Genomic DNA, 16,043 nt, shown 5'->3' on the forward strand with positions numbered 1-16,043 from the left:
CACTTTGGGGATCATGCAATTCCTGATTTTGGTTCATGAGTTGTATGGTTTTACCAACCCTGTTCAAAACAATGCCACTGCAAAAATCCATATCCAATCTGACTGGGCCACTGAGAAGTTTAACACCACCCACTGGCTTGCCAACATTGGTAAGGAAGGCATTATCAGCATCTCTTCTTGGGTCATAAGAAGGCCAAAATAATTCCGTCTTCGATATGTTCAAATGTAAACCATATCTAGGACCATCTTCTTGTAGAATTCTTAGTGCTTTAGAAACTTCCATGGTATCCCATGCAATGGTAACATCGTCTAAATACCAAGCATGAAAATCTAAGGTGCAACTATCCAGAATATTCAACGCAAGTGGATGAAGAACTAAGGAAAATAAAAGGGGACCAAGGGGGTCACCCAGCTGAACACTACTGCCGAAGAAAGAACATGATCTTGGTAGCATAACTGGTTTCGTGTAACAAAACTCAACCCAATAAGAGATACTTGGAAAATGAGCTCCTACTTCCTTTATTATAGTGGATCGATCAACAAGATTGAAAGCATTCTAAAAGTCTATCAGTATCATAGACCTTGTATTCTTATACCCATACATCTCCAATAACTTGTTGGCAGAGTGTAAAATACCCTCCCCTCAGCAAGAAATGCCAACACCGTACTGATAGGAGCCTAGATAGGATATTATTTCCTTACAGACCGATGTAGAAGCTAGTTTGGAGCAGAGTATGCACCATGTAGTTCCTACTGCAATTGGTCTCAAACCTCCCCCAGGTTTGAATAATGGAGTTAAGGGAGCGTTAGATACAAATTCACTAAGAGAAGGAGGGAATTTATCTGCAATCCATAGGTTAACAATGCCAGTAATTAACAACAACAAGTCTTCAATAACATCAGCGCCAGCACCGCTCATAGGGTCTAACAAATGTTGAGCCCTGAGTCCGTCTATCCCACATGAAGTACCTTTGGGAAAGCTTTTGATGGCCTAAATAACATCCTTAGCCTCAACAGTCAAGGCTGGTGTTGAAATATCATCAGCTGGTATAATAGGAGGCCGAGCATGGGGATGTTTTTGCTGATGTTCAAAAAGAGTATCTGGAATTGGAGGAGCAACGCCATTAGAATATAAAATACGGATAGCCGCAGTATATTGACCATAACTCATCTTCTTCCTAACAACCATCAAACACTTAGTCTTCTTTTTCTTACCCGGAGGTTGTTGTTGAGGAATTGGTTTGGCCAGGCCGAGCAAACGTTAAGCCAAATTGAAACAGCCTGATGGTTCTTTCCAACTCAGCAGTGCTTCATTGATAACGGCTATCTGTAGCTTCCTGCTACTTCTCGAGGGTTCTTCTTTAGAGCTTTTAGGCACATAAAAGTGAAGAGTGCAGGCAGGAAGTAGAAGCAGTCGTATCCAGTCAGCGATGTTCGTAGGGTTTGCAAGAACAAAGTCCAGAGCAGATTTCAGGGTGCGTGAGAAGTGTACCCTGCAGGGTGGTGGGATACTAACAGTTTTAGTGTTTTGTTTCTGCAGAATCTTGTTAAGTAGCTCCACTGTAAGGCATGCAACATCATCTTTAACTGGATTACAAGACTCAGCATTGTCAAATGCGACAGGAATCTAGTATTTTTATTTATTATAATAGAAAATAACGAGAGTAATTATTACGCGTATGTATAGGGTATCCGAGCAAAAAGATGGGCACCCACACCTTTCTGAATAATAGGTCCTAACCTATGAAATAAAGACCCTCCTAATTTGCAATTAGCGTCTTGACTTGTGAGACATTTGTTCAACCTATTCACAAAATTGCACGTGTATGTTCCAAGTTCTCCTAGAGTCGTAAAGGCAAGCACGCTAAATTCATGACCAAGTGATAAACACTTGTCCAAGTATTTAGCACGCTTGCGAATAACATCCATGGAGAGAGCATGTCCGGCTGTGAAGTTTGTGGTGCAAGCACTTTTAAAGGGTGAGACACCAGTGACATCGAAGCATACATCACGGCCTTGTTCCCAGTTGTACACAAGTAGTTCAGCTTACCTTAAGGCATTAGATTTTTCCGATAAAAATCCCATAGGAGCTTCTTTCCGAGCAGACATAAAATGTGTTAAAATTTGGCATTGGAGCTTTAAGACTGGATGAGGTAAAAATAAATGGCCTCAGAAAATTATCTCTCAAGCAATGCTTACATTATCTTCTTTTGACTGATCATTTACACCGAGTCTGAGCAATAGTTTTTGCTAATACTGTTGTTAATCGAGATTCCATGTCATATTAGTGTACTTTCATTTGATACACAATTATGCATAAAGTTCCAATGTCCTCGAATATTTGCTAACTGTAGGCATGGTGGAACTAGACTTGGCATGTGCATAGTTCGCACTTTGGTGAGTTCAACCTTCTTAACTGCTATTTTCTTCCAGTTGTTGTGTTTGTTTTCTCTCTAGCTTATAGATTAATTGGTTTGGTAGGTTCATAAAATGGGTGGAGATATCAAAGTTGTGAAGAAGAATGGTCAGGAACCCTGATGCAACTATCCTTGAAGCTCATTACACCTTTTGATTGCTCGGGCAAATATGCTCAAATAAAATTTCGCAACCATAATATCATAGTGAGTAAAAATACATCTATTGTTTTCTCTTTTATTTTATTTTTAAGTGTTAGGTTAAAATTGAATGATACTCGGCTCTTTAACCATCAATACTTAGTCCAAAACGTGATATCAAAATAAATATATGCTGAAAATAGTTTTGACCATAGTATTGAATTGAACAGAATCACAAACACTATATACGGCTTCATGTACAACACATAAAACATCGTTATGGAGAAGAAAAGGAAGCTAACTTATTTGGCTCCTGCCTTGGACTTCTACTTCTACATTCTCATGATTATGGATAAAATTTATTCTCTCTTTATTGCAAGAGGCTAGAAGAGAATCCTTGTCATGCTTGCCACATGTCAATCTAACCTTCCATCATGAATTCGAGTGACGCAACTCGTGGTGACATTGGATAGCTCACTAGTTAGCTTTAACTTAATCTAGTCTTTTGTGCATGATTTAACCATAAGGGAATGTTATAATGGTCTAATCTGGCTTAACTTAATCAAACCCCGGATTAGCTTAGTGTTTGCGCAAATAGAAAGCCAACAAAATATCTTATTCAGTTAGTTGTTGGTTTCTAGAATTATTTTTTTCTGGGAAACATCCAACTGCAGATGTTTGAAGTGGCATTTCGGAATTCTGTACTCATATGTTTAATATATTAGCCAATATTGTCAATCTGAATGCCTTCCCTGAGTAACTTTACGTAAATGCAGGTATTGATAGCACTTAATGGTTCAATGAGTAGATCTATCATGTCTGGGTGGTTAAGGAAAAACGGAGTAGGCACTTGGGAAATATCTGAGTGGAACGAGCTTACTCAAATTCTTTGTGAAGTCTTTCAAAACAGTGATATGAATGGCTTCAAAGTAGAGAATTCAACAAGTGAAACCCTGAGGAATGGAGTACGCGTTCGAAACCTTAAAGATTCAACCTTTGTCATAGTAGGTTATATTGGAGTACTTGACTTGAGCACGGATATATGGAAGGAGCAGCTTAAATTCCTTGAAAGATATCATAAAAAGGCAAAGTTTGCATGGATTCTAAACCATGATACCTGCAATGCAATTAAGATGGAGCTTCGTAGGAAAGGGCATCTGTTGATGGTAAATAAACCATTTTACAAAGCGAAAATGATTTGCGTGAATGTCTTGAAATTGATCCCATCCCTTATGATGACGCAACTTCGGACAAATCTGATATCTCTGATGGTGGAAATTGTAGCTCAAGACAAAGTAGGTCTCATGTTGGAGAAGCACTTGCAGGAAGAAGTCCAGCATCTCGACTTCCGTATCTCAATGGGGTTAACAATAAATCAATTGAGCTAAGCCATATTTCATCTTCAGTGAAGAAGAAATCACCCCAGTGTTCATTTCCTGTTAATCCCGTTTCGTTCAATGTTAAGGATTCATTGCGTAATTTATCACACATAAGAAAAGCATTGGAGTCTACAGAAGTTGAAGGTGGAATCTTGGAAGATGGTGGGATTTCAAGGATTAGAATCATCCAAGAAGATCGTGTAGACTCAAGCAGGATTATTCCTGGAAAGAAATCTCTAGAAGGTTTGTGTATATTACTGGCAGAAGATACGCCTGTGCTACAGAGAGTCGCAACAATACTATTGGAAAAGATGGGTGCTATGGTAGTTGCAGTAGGAGATGGATTGCAAGTAGTAGAGGCTTTGAGATACATGCTTAATGCAGAAGAACGTAGAAAATGGGAATCACCTCAGCAGGAAGGTGAAACTAGAAATCAACCACAGTTCCGAGAGTTGATGTTGTTTGATTTGGTCCTCATGGATTTTCAAGTAAGTAACTAACCTCGATCATTTGCATTTGTTATCTACCTATTCTTCCACCAATATTTATTTTTATCGTATCTATCGCATAGACTTCAGTTCAAGCCTGATAAATGTTCTGTATTAAACTAATTTACACATTGCTTTTGTTAAACAATTGTAGATGCCCAATATGGATGGTTACGAGGCAACAAAAACCATCAAAAAATCTGAAATGGGCATTGGTTTACATATACCAATTATTGCACTGACTGCACATGCCATGTCTTCGGATGAAGCAAAGTGCTTAGATGTGGGGATGTATTCGTATCTAACGAAGCCAATTAACTGCAAATTAATGTTTTCAACCATTCTTTCTCTTACCAAGAGAACGACATAACAATTTTCCATACCAAGAATATAAAGCAACAACATGCAGGGGCGAATACAAAGGGGAGCCTTATGGGGTCGCATGCCCGCATGGGATTTTGAGATCAATAATACTTATATATTCTTTACAATTTGTATATTTGAACAATTCTTGTTGGCCTTATAAACATGTTGAAAATAAAAAGATACTCATATATGTTTTATAGTTTTGAAGCTAGTTCTATTTTATCCGACTACTAAAACCAAAATAATTTTATGGATTTTTAGCATATTTTAATTCGTATTTTCCTGAAAAAAAATAAATTTTTCGTAATTTTATTTTTAAGTAAGTTTTTTTTTTCACGGTGGTTTCTAATTTCCAACTGTAGGAAACATATAGAATATTTAATTTTCTTTAAAATCGGTGTATGAAATTCTTCCTTGTTATATATTTGCTTCTAATGCGAAAAGGGAAAAATTTATTAAAACAAATATGCCATCAAGAAAGAAAAAGGAAAAAAATAAAGAAAGAAAGAAAAATGATAAAAGAAAAGAAACAACATAGTCCACTAAGGAGTAATTCAGAACCTTCGAAAAGAAAAAAAATAGAAGAAGTTCTAATCAAGATCTACCTAAATTCTTAAATTTTCAAGAAACCCCAAAGTCATTAGAAAATAAAAAGCAACTCACCTTCTAAAATTTATATTTTTATCCACCGAGCATATTTTGCAACATTGATTCATTCATCATTATCAGAATTATGGTCGAAATATCCAAAACTATCATCATACTTAATCGTAGGTGTTATTTTGTATTTGAGCGAGGTTTTGCATTCTTCCTAATAAGATCTCTGCACATAGATTTCATTGGATGGTCAGATATACCCGTTAACTTAATAAAAGCAATTTGAGAATCTATTCACGCATATATTTTGACCTTACTAATAAAGATTGTAGCCTCAGCCTCTTGGTCTTGCTTCAACTATCTAAAAATAGAGGAAATAGAATTTAAAGACAACCCCAAATCTTTCCCCATGAATTTGTTTTCTTCTTTTCCCTAACTGTTGTCCAACTCACTATTTGAGATGGAAGATGCATCTCCGAATCCGCCTTCCCATTAGAAATAAAAGTCAAATATGGAGTTGAAAATCCATTAACCACTGAATTGGATTGATTGCATTAAGACTCCAGCAAAATCCTTTTTCCTACTTCCATACTTTCCTTATCTGTTTGATATTCTTATTCTCTCAGTGTTAGAGCAGAGATCGGTTGAACCCACCAAGTGTTGGTATGTCAAGTTTGGTTATCATATTTTAGTGAATCAAAACTCATTTAAAGAGTCACATCATTATGTAATTGAGACAACTTCGTATAGGTTAAACTAGAAAGACTAGGATTATGAGACATACAAGTATTACTCGAAGACTTGAAGAATGTGAAGAAGTAAAACGCTACAACGACGTCATCATCCTTCCTCTTGAGGTTAGTAATATTTTGACTTGAATTTTTCATTCCTATCATATCTTTCAAGGCGTGCTATATTGAAAACATAATTGCGAAGCTGTGAATGATTATACTCTATTAGTGAGACATGGTATTAAGGAATTAGAATACGAAGTATAACTCTCATCTTTTGAACTTCATATATAAGACATCGACATAATCGTATGAGTGCTATTGTGATTATGTGTATGGATAAAGGTGAAGATTTCATCCTAGGAAACAATATTCACATTTGTTTAAAGGAAGTACATTCATAAACTTGTTTTGTAAATCAAAAGGGAAATCGCTCTTATTGGTATTGTTATTCATTGCATATATTTGGATTACCAATATGTGTGAGTTAGTAGAACCAATCATAATTTTTTATGTATGTTGGTAAAACTAATCACAGTGTATGACTTATGTATTGGTATGACTTTTATTAGTGCAACCGATCCTAAGTAATCACATAAGATGGTATGATCGATATTTGTAATTGGTGTAACCAATCCTAGTAATTGTATGACCGATCACAAAATAGTTGTGTAATCGATCCTTGTAATTAGTGTAACCGGTCCTAGTAATTGGTATAACCGATCCTAGTGACTTGTGTTACCGATCACAAGTAATACCATGAGTGTATGGTAACGGGTCCTGGTAATTGATGTAACCGATCCTGGTAACTGATGTTATCGGTCCCAGTAACCATATGGAGGTAGAACCGATCCTTGTGTTTGGTAGAACCGTAAACCCATGATTGGTGATTTGATAATTGATCAATGACATAGTTCTTGTAATACATATGAACCAATTCTAAACTCGTTTGGAAGTATGGTATAATCGGTTCCAATAATGTAAATATGAAAAAGGATTTACATAGAAAAGATGTCGACATACTTTGAACACGATCATTAACTCTTATCTTTTATTGTTCAAACATATTCCTTAATAACTTAAGGAGATCTCGAACCGAAATAAATTAAGAGTCTTTTAATTAAGGTTGTTAGTTTTATATACTTTTAATTACCAGCAATTAAATGCATATCTCTGGAAAATAAAAATTGGTAATGTGCATTTCTAAGAATTAAGAAAACCAATTCGGGGATTTATTACATATCTTGAGAATATTTTCGGTTTTGAAAATTCCTTGGTGTTCAAACATTCTTGGTCTATAAATACCTAAGTTTGCATTTCAAGCAAACTATCCTAAGAGCCAGCAAAACTACTTCTTTATGCTGTTACTGATGGAGCCGTCTATCCAGAGAGAAAATTACCCTAATTAGGAGAATCTCTTACGACCGCTCGTTTAAAGACTTCTGTGGGATCAAGAAACTCTACGAGTACCATTGGTGGGAAACTAGATAATTGCAGTTTATTTTAGTTTTCGATTGATTTGATTGACTAACGGTTTTTGAACTTTGATTGTACCTAGTTTGTTTATTCTTGAGAATCTTCTCTTCTGATATAAGATTCACTCAAACTAGATCGAAGTGTCGACGAGATCTTTAGAACTGTTTGTAGATCTAAATACCTCTTGTGATAATCCATTGTTAACAGACTCCGTTTTGTGCGTTATTGATCACAAGAGATTCAAGTCGTGGTGTGCAGGTGTTTATTGAAGATCTAACAAGATTTGAAGACAAAGAAGATTTCTTATTTGTTTCATAATCTTTGGTGTGCGCAAAACTTGATCCGCTGGGATCCAACTATAATCGGTTTATCTTTGATTGATTAGTTGTACAGATCGGCATCACTATATAGTATCTTGTTGGATGTTATATTTGATCGGAAAGTCTAACTCTGCTACTTTGGTAGTTGTTGGATAGATAGATCTTAAACCCGACAAAGGAGTTTATCGGATTAAACAGAAGAGCCTTTGTCAAACTCATATCACTGAGATTGAATAGAGTTTTTACCGAACAGATTTGTTGTTAATTCACTGTTTGGAATACGAACCAATGGAATTGTTCTAGTGCGTGCACTTGTCGAATGTCAGAAGCGCAGGGATACTGAAGAAACTAGGTGAATGATAGGTTTAGTTGCTTGGTCTCAACTATACGAAGTTGGTTTAAATTTTGTATAGTGGCTTAATTATGAGAGTATTCAATTCTGGACTAGTGCCCGGGGACTTTCTGCATTTGCGGTTTCCTCGTTAACAAAATCTTGCCGTGTCATTTAATTTTGTTTTCCGTAATTATAATTGTTGTTATTATAGTTTAAAGTAAATTACACAAACATTAATTCCGTATTACTTGATAGTGATCCTATAGAGTTTGGTTAAGTCCAAACCTATTATCAAGCAATCACACTTTGATTGTTGTATTGTCTCGATCTCGTATCCGGAGACGATCACAAAAAGTGTGAATACCGATTCGTTGTATTGTCTCGACTAAGTTCATAGACAATCACTTTCGGTAAGAGGACTTATAGGTGAAAAAGTTTAAGATTGTGGTTTATTTGGGTACCCTCGTATTTTCACTCCGAATCATCAGTAGTCTCCTTTAATTTTTCATCCTTTTGTCTTTATCCAAACCAACTTGTTTTCCGGCTTCATCTTCTCCCATACTCTCGGTCTATATTTATGCTTTTTGTTGGTACATCAATGAAGAATTCTAGATTTAGTATTTGCAACAATAGGCCGGTTGGAATCGGTCGAGAATCAATATAACCGAAAGTTACTTGACAATTTCAGTCTTATGGTATAGGTTGTGACTCTACATCAAACCCCAATCTAATGACCAGGGTTATAATCTTCTTTTCCATGTGGCTATTTTTGAAGGGACACCACTTTAAATAAGCACAAAAAAAAAAGTCTAGTTTGAAACCAAGAGTCGAAAACAAATTGCATAAAAAAAATAGGGTTTTGTTATCCATCTTGCGTTTGACGCTTTTGAAATATTCAACCGCACCGTTACTATAGAATGAATTGTTGTATCATACGAAATCCTCACCATTAAATGATCAACCAAAGTATATCGGGAAATTGCGTTTCAAGGATATGCTGATCATCACATCAGTTAGTTGACTCATTCATTATTTTTTATTCATTTAATCTATTGTTTGATTCATTAATTGTCATTCTATAGAGCACATGGAAGAGAATATATTTACGCGCACAACTAGTTATTCAATCGCATCAATTGGTTTTATATATTTGAGCATATGTATGTATCTTCAGTTGGTGATGTTTTATTATGATTGTGTCATACTTTTCTTAATTAATACGCGGGCCTTGTATTTAAATTTCTACTAATCTAATTTAACTTGAAGAAATTGATTTGGAAAATATGGTGTGTGTAAAATATCCACTAAGACTTATTATATAGTACTTGTATCCAATTTTAGTATCATAAGGTACTTGTATGGATAACTAGTTGAAATCTTGTTTTAGGAGATTAATGACTTTGTGAGCGGATTTCATCCACCATTTGCTTGACTCAAACACATAGGATTTCTATTATATTATTCTAAATATTTGAATTTTTGTGTATCAATACTATGTAAGAGGATAAGATGAATAAAAAAAATTCTTTATATTTTTTTGCCAAAATAAAAGATGCAATTATAACATAAATATATCTTAGCAACTAGTTTTGGTGTCAAGTTTGCGAGCGGATTTCGTCCACTATTTCTTAAATCAGACGCATAAGATTTTTATTCTATTATTTTATATATTTGAATGTTTTTGTAACAATAATACGTAAGATTTTAAGATAAAAGATAATTTCTTCATGATTTTTTTTCCAAAATAAAAGAAGCAATTATAACGTAAATATATCTCAACAACTAGTTTTGTTGTCAATTGTTTTTGTCACAATTGACGATTTATAATTCGCTTTGTCATATATAAGTTTGAGATATACGATAACTTAATTAGACGCAACGACTTTTTTTTTTGCATATAATATTTCTCTTATGATATAAATTTCCTTTTTACATGTAAATATTTGCTAGTAGTATATCCGCTAATGTATAAGCATTACAAAAAAAGTTGAAACAAACATAAAAATATCGTTAACATATTTACTTAATACACATATTATGTACATTAATACTAATTAAATTAATCACAAAATGCATCTTTTGTGTTAAAAATGTAATTTCTTATAATATGATGAGTTTTTATTTCTGCATATAAATATTCGCTGATGACTTTTTTTTACATATATTTATTCTTATATGATATATTATACTTTGTTTTTCATATGTTTAATATATTAGCCAATTTTGTCAATTTGAATGCCTTCCCTGAGTAACTTTACGTAAATCCATGTATTGCTAGCACTTAATGGTTCAATGAGCAGATCTATCATGTCTGGGTGGTTAAGGAAAAATGGAGTAGGCACTTGGGAAGCATCTGAATGGAACGAGCTTACTCAAATTCATTGTGAAGTCTTTCAAAACAGTAAAAATTCAGCAAGTGAAACCCTGAGGACTGGAGTACACGTTCAAAACCTTAAAGATTCAACCTTTGTCATAGTAGTTGATATTGGAGTACTTGACTTGACCATGAATATACGGAAGGAGTAGCTTAAATTTCTTGACAGGTATCATAAAATGGAAAAGTTTGCATGGATTCTAAACCATGATACGTGCAATGCAATTAAGATGGACCTTCGTATGAAAGGGCATCTGTTGATGGTAAATAAACCATTTTACAAAGCGAAAATGATTCATATTCTGGAAACCATTATTAGAGAAAGTAATGTGGAAAACACCCAAAGAAATGTCCTGAAATTGATCCCATGCCTTATGATGATGCAACTTCGGACGAATCTGATATCTCTGATGGTGGAAATTTTAACTCAAGACAAAGTAGGTCTCATGCTGGAGAAGCACTTGCAGGAAAAAGTTCAGCATCTCGACTTCCGCATCTCAATGGGGTTAACAACAGCTCAATTGAGCTAAGCCATGTTTCATCTTCAGTGAAGAAGAAATCACCCCCAGTGTTCATTTCATGTTAATCCCGGTTTATTCAATGTTGAGGACTCATTGCGTAATTTATCGCACATAAGAAAAGCATCGGAGTCTACAGAAGTTGAAGGTGGAAGCTTGGAAGATGGTGGGATTTCAGGGATTAGAATCATCCAAGAAGATCGTGTAGACTCAAGCAGGGTCATTTCTGGAAACAAATCTCTAGAAGGTTTGTGTATATTACTGGCAGAAGATACGCCTGTGCTACAGAGAGTCGCAACAATACTGTTGGAAAAGATGGGTGCTATGGTAGTTGCAGTAGGAGATGGATTGCAAGCAGTAGAGGCTTTGAGATACATGCTTAATGCAGAAGAACGTAGAAAATGGGAATCACCTCAGCAGGAAGGTGAAACTAGAAATCAACCACGGTTCCGAGAGTTGATGTTGTTTGATTTGGTCCTCATGGATTTTCAAGTAAGTAACTAACCTCGATCATTTGAATTTGTTAGCTAGCTATTCTTCCACCAATATTTATTTTTATTATATCTATCACACAGACCTCAGTTCAATCCTGATAAATGTTCTGTCTTAAACTAATTTACACACTGCTTTTGTTAAACAATTGAAGATGCACAAGATGGATGGTTACGAGGCAACAAAAACAATCAGAAAATCTGAAACGGACACTGGTTTACACATACCAATTGTTGCACTAACTGCACATGACATGTCTTCGGATGAAGCAAAGTGCTTAGAAGTGGGGATGAATGTGTATCAAACGAAGCCAATTAACTACAAATTAATGTTGTCAACCATTCTTTCTCTTACCAAGAGAACGACATATCAATTTTCCATACCAAGAATATAAAGCAACAACATGCAGGGGAGAAATTTGAGAGTCTATTCACACAAATATTTTGTCCTTACTAATAAAGATAGTAGCCTCAGCCTCTTGGTCTTGCTTCAACTATCTAAAAATAAAGGAAATAGAATTTAAAGACAAACCCAAATCTTTCCCCATGAATTTGTTTTCTTCTTTTCCCTAACTGTTGTCCAACTCGCTATTTGAGATGGAAGATGCATCTCCGAATCCGCCTTCCCATTAGAAATAAAAGTCAAATTTGGAGTTGAAAATCCATCAACCACTGAATTGGATTGATTGCACTAAGACTCCATCAAGATAAATTTTCCTACTTCCATACTTTCATTATCTGTTTGATATTCTGATTCACTCCGTATTAGAGCATAGCTCGGTTGAACCCAGCAAGCGTTGGTATGTAAAGTTTGGTTTTCATATTTTAATGAATCAAAACTCATTTAAAGAGTCACTTGATTATGTAATAGAGACAATTTCGTATAGGTTAAACTAGAAAGACTAGGATTATGAGACATACAAGTATTACTCGAAGACTTGAAGAATGTGAAGAAGTAAAAGGATACAACAACGACATCATCCTTCCTCTTGAGGTTAGTAATATTTTGACTTGAATTGTTTCATTCCTAACATATCTTTCAAGGCGTGCTATATTGAAAACATAATTACGAAGCTGTGAATGATTATACTCTATTAGTGAGACATGGTATTAAGGAATTAGAATGCGAAGTATAACTCTTATCTTTTGAACTTCATATATAAGACATTGACATAATCGTATGAGTGCTATTGTGATTATGTGTATGGGTAAAGGTGAAGATTTCATCATAGGAAACAATATTCACATTTGTTTAAAGGAAGTACATTCATAAACTTGTTTTGTAAATCAAAAGGGAAATCGCTCTTATTGGTATTGTTATTCATTGCATATGTGTGAGTTAGTAGAACCAATCATAATTTGTTATGTATGTTGGTAAAACTAATCACAGTGTCCGACTTATGTATTGGTCTGACTTTTATTAGTGCAACCGATCCTAAGTAATCACATAAGATGGTATGATCGATATTTGTAATTGGTGTAACCGATCCTAGTAATTGTATGACCGATCACAAAATAGTTTTGCAATCGATCCTTGTAATTGGTGTAACCTCTCCTAGTAATTGGTGTAACCAGGAAAAATATAATCTACAACTGGAACTGTACAACTCTTTGCTAAAAGTCGTAGAACATCCCATATTTTACAACCTTTTTCAAAGGAAGAGTCGTGGAATGGCATCACTACTAACCCCCAAGACCAAAGGGTTGCGACAAGAAAACAAACAGCAACCCTTTAAGCAAAAGAGATGTAACGACATTTAGCTTTAATAAGCGTTTTACGGATATGTAGTTCATAATCCTATCACAACTAGCCACAAGTGTCGTTGAAGATAAATATAATAAAAAAAGATTAGTGTTGAGGGGATTCGAACATGAACCTAGTGTGTGTTAGTTTAACCCATCAACCATCCTTACACTTCACAAGTTTTGTTTTTTTGTGTTTTTTTTTATCAAAATTTATAAAAATCTTTATAAGAGTTGTTGAAGTAAAAATATAGGAAAACAAAATATGATAAAAAAGAATAGTGTTGAGGGGATTCGAACATGAACCTAGTACCATCCTTACACTTCACAAGTTTTGTTTTTTTGTGTTTTTTTTTATCAAAATGTATAACAATCTTTATAAGAGTTGTTGAAGTAAAAACATATAATGTTGGAAAATGAGGTTGAGGGGATTTGATCCTGAGCCTCCTGCGTGCAAGTCCACACCATCAACCAAGCCTACACCATCACAACTCTGTCAGGTTTGTGGTTTTTATGGTTATACTTGCTTTATGACAACCTTTATAAGAGTTGCAAAAGAAAAATATGATGTTTAAAAATAAGGCTCAGTCACCTGAGCCGCAAACAACGCAAATCCTTCCATGTAAACAATCACATATATTGTACAATGATAATGCATCTCATTTCATATCTCTTAGTTCCCTGGCACTTCATTTCCCAGTTAAAGTACCCAATTTCTTCCAATCCACCAAAAAACATAACAAGAATGGAAATTTTTCAGAAACAATGACCACCCATAGCACCATATGGTAACAAAACACAAAAAAAAAAGATAAATTACTGTGCATATCTAGTTCTCTGACTGTAAATGATTGTACCATCACAAATTCCCTTATTCTCTCCTATTTTTTTCGGGCTTGAGACCGGTAATGAAATGATAAATCATTTTCATTGGCGGGGTTAAAAAACGGTGTTCACTCGGAACTAAGGTCAAACATCACAATTACAATCACAGTAATAAGATCAAACACCACAATCAGAAGAACAATTATAGTATCAGCAAAGGATGCACAAAAACCGTGACAACAAGATCCACAATGTCAACAATGAGAACGAAGAAGACAGTAAAAAAATATTACAGTACACATAATACACTGCGCATGACCTAACTTGTGAACTTCTTTTTCTTCTTCCTCTTGTTCTTCTTCTTTGTCAGAACCACTACGACAGCTTCAGCATCTTCTCTTGCGTAACTCTTGCTCTCGCCATCCATTTGTAATCCAAGAGTTACAGTACCCACAGGTGGCAACTTGTGTCATCTTTTTCATTGTATACCTCTAATTCATGGAAACCCCTAGGTGGTGGTTTCAGCATCACATACCAGTTAGATGTATGTGACTCTCGAGAATAGAAAACTTGCCGCGCTTGTGATGCTAAAATGAATGGGTCGTTACGAAATTGGTTCTTATGCTGCTTTAAGTTGACTAATGTGAAGCCTTTCTCTACCTTCACACCAAAAATAGGTGTGAGCCCAGTCCTATTTGAATATGGGAACTTGAAGAGTAATGTAGTCCAACACCAAAATTTCTTCTAAAACACCGTAGAAACCAGTGGTTTCTGATCGTCCTACAACTAAAGTTTTTGATTCAATTGAGACACCACTGTTTTGCGTGACTCTTTGACATCCTTCGTAAGAAACCTAGACCCATTGATTAGCAAGCCTTTATATGACACACAGTTTTCTAAAGGCCCTTTTGACAACCACTCTACCGTGTTTGATACTGACATGCCTTGTTCAATTTGCATATAAACCTACAAATGCATACTCAGAACATAAAAATATAACTAAAATGGTTATCTGAACATGAGAAGACATATTTATAGCAATTTTGTGCCTAACATGGATGGTTCTAAGTGACAAAATCAAACAGAATATCTTGAACCCATACATGAAAACAGAATCAAACAATCTATATAGCACATCCGTGGACGATGGTTATATTTTTGTATTCTGAAGTCTCAAAAGCCATAAGTGATTAAACTACTAAGGTGCAATCTGACTAAAAATGGAAAAACATACCTTTTGTTTAAACCAGGCTCCGAATGTGTCTGACTGTATGGAAATGAACTGGTCTTCATTGGTAATAGACCTTCCAACGGAAGATTTTAACTCATCCATATGCATTATAAGATAAAAGTAAAATCAAAACATGATGTATTAACTGACAAACCATTTCTAATGAACAACAATGTGATACTTACGTCAAATATGGGTCAATTTCTGCCGTTTTAAAAAGCACATTTCTGTGAGCAATCTTTAGCTTTTCACTATCCATACGCACTTGGTTACCTTTAGAAAGAGGACGTGATGCCGGTGTGGTACCATCGTTTTTATCAAGCCTTGTCTTTTCTCATATTTCAGCTGTTTTGTCCTTGAGAATAGAAAAACTAACATACTCCATTCCAAGATAACACTCTGCTATACAAGCTTCAGGTAGTGCGTAATTTTTAACATATTCTTTGAATGTATTCATATACCTATACGAAAGTAGCATATGAAAAATTTATACCAGTTAGAATACTTAAATATTAGTAACTCTGTGCTACAAGGGAAAGCTACTGACATGTTACATAACACACCTTTCAAATGGATACATCCAACAATATTGTACAGGTCCACATAAACGCACTT

This window comes from Papaver somniferum, chromosome 6 (genome assembly GCF_003573695.1).
Source record: "Papaver somniferum cultivar HN1 chromosome 6, ASM357369v1, whole genome shotgun sequence".
In the NCBI taxonomy this organism is placed as follows: Eukaryota; Viridiplantae; Streptophyta; class Magnoliopsida; order Ranunculales; family Papaveraceae; genus Papaver; species Papaver somniferum.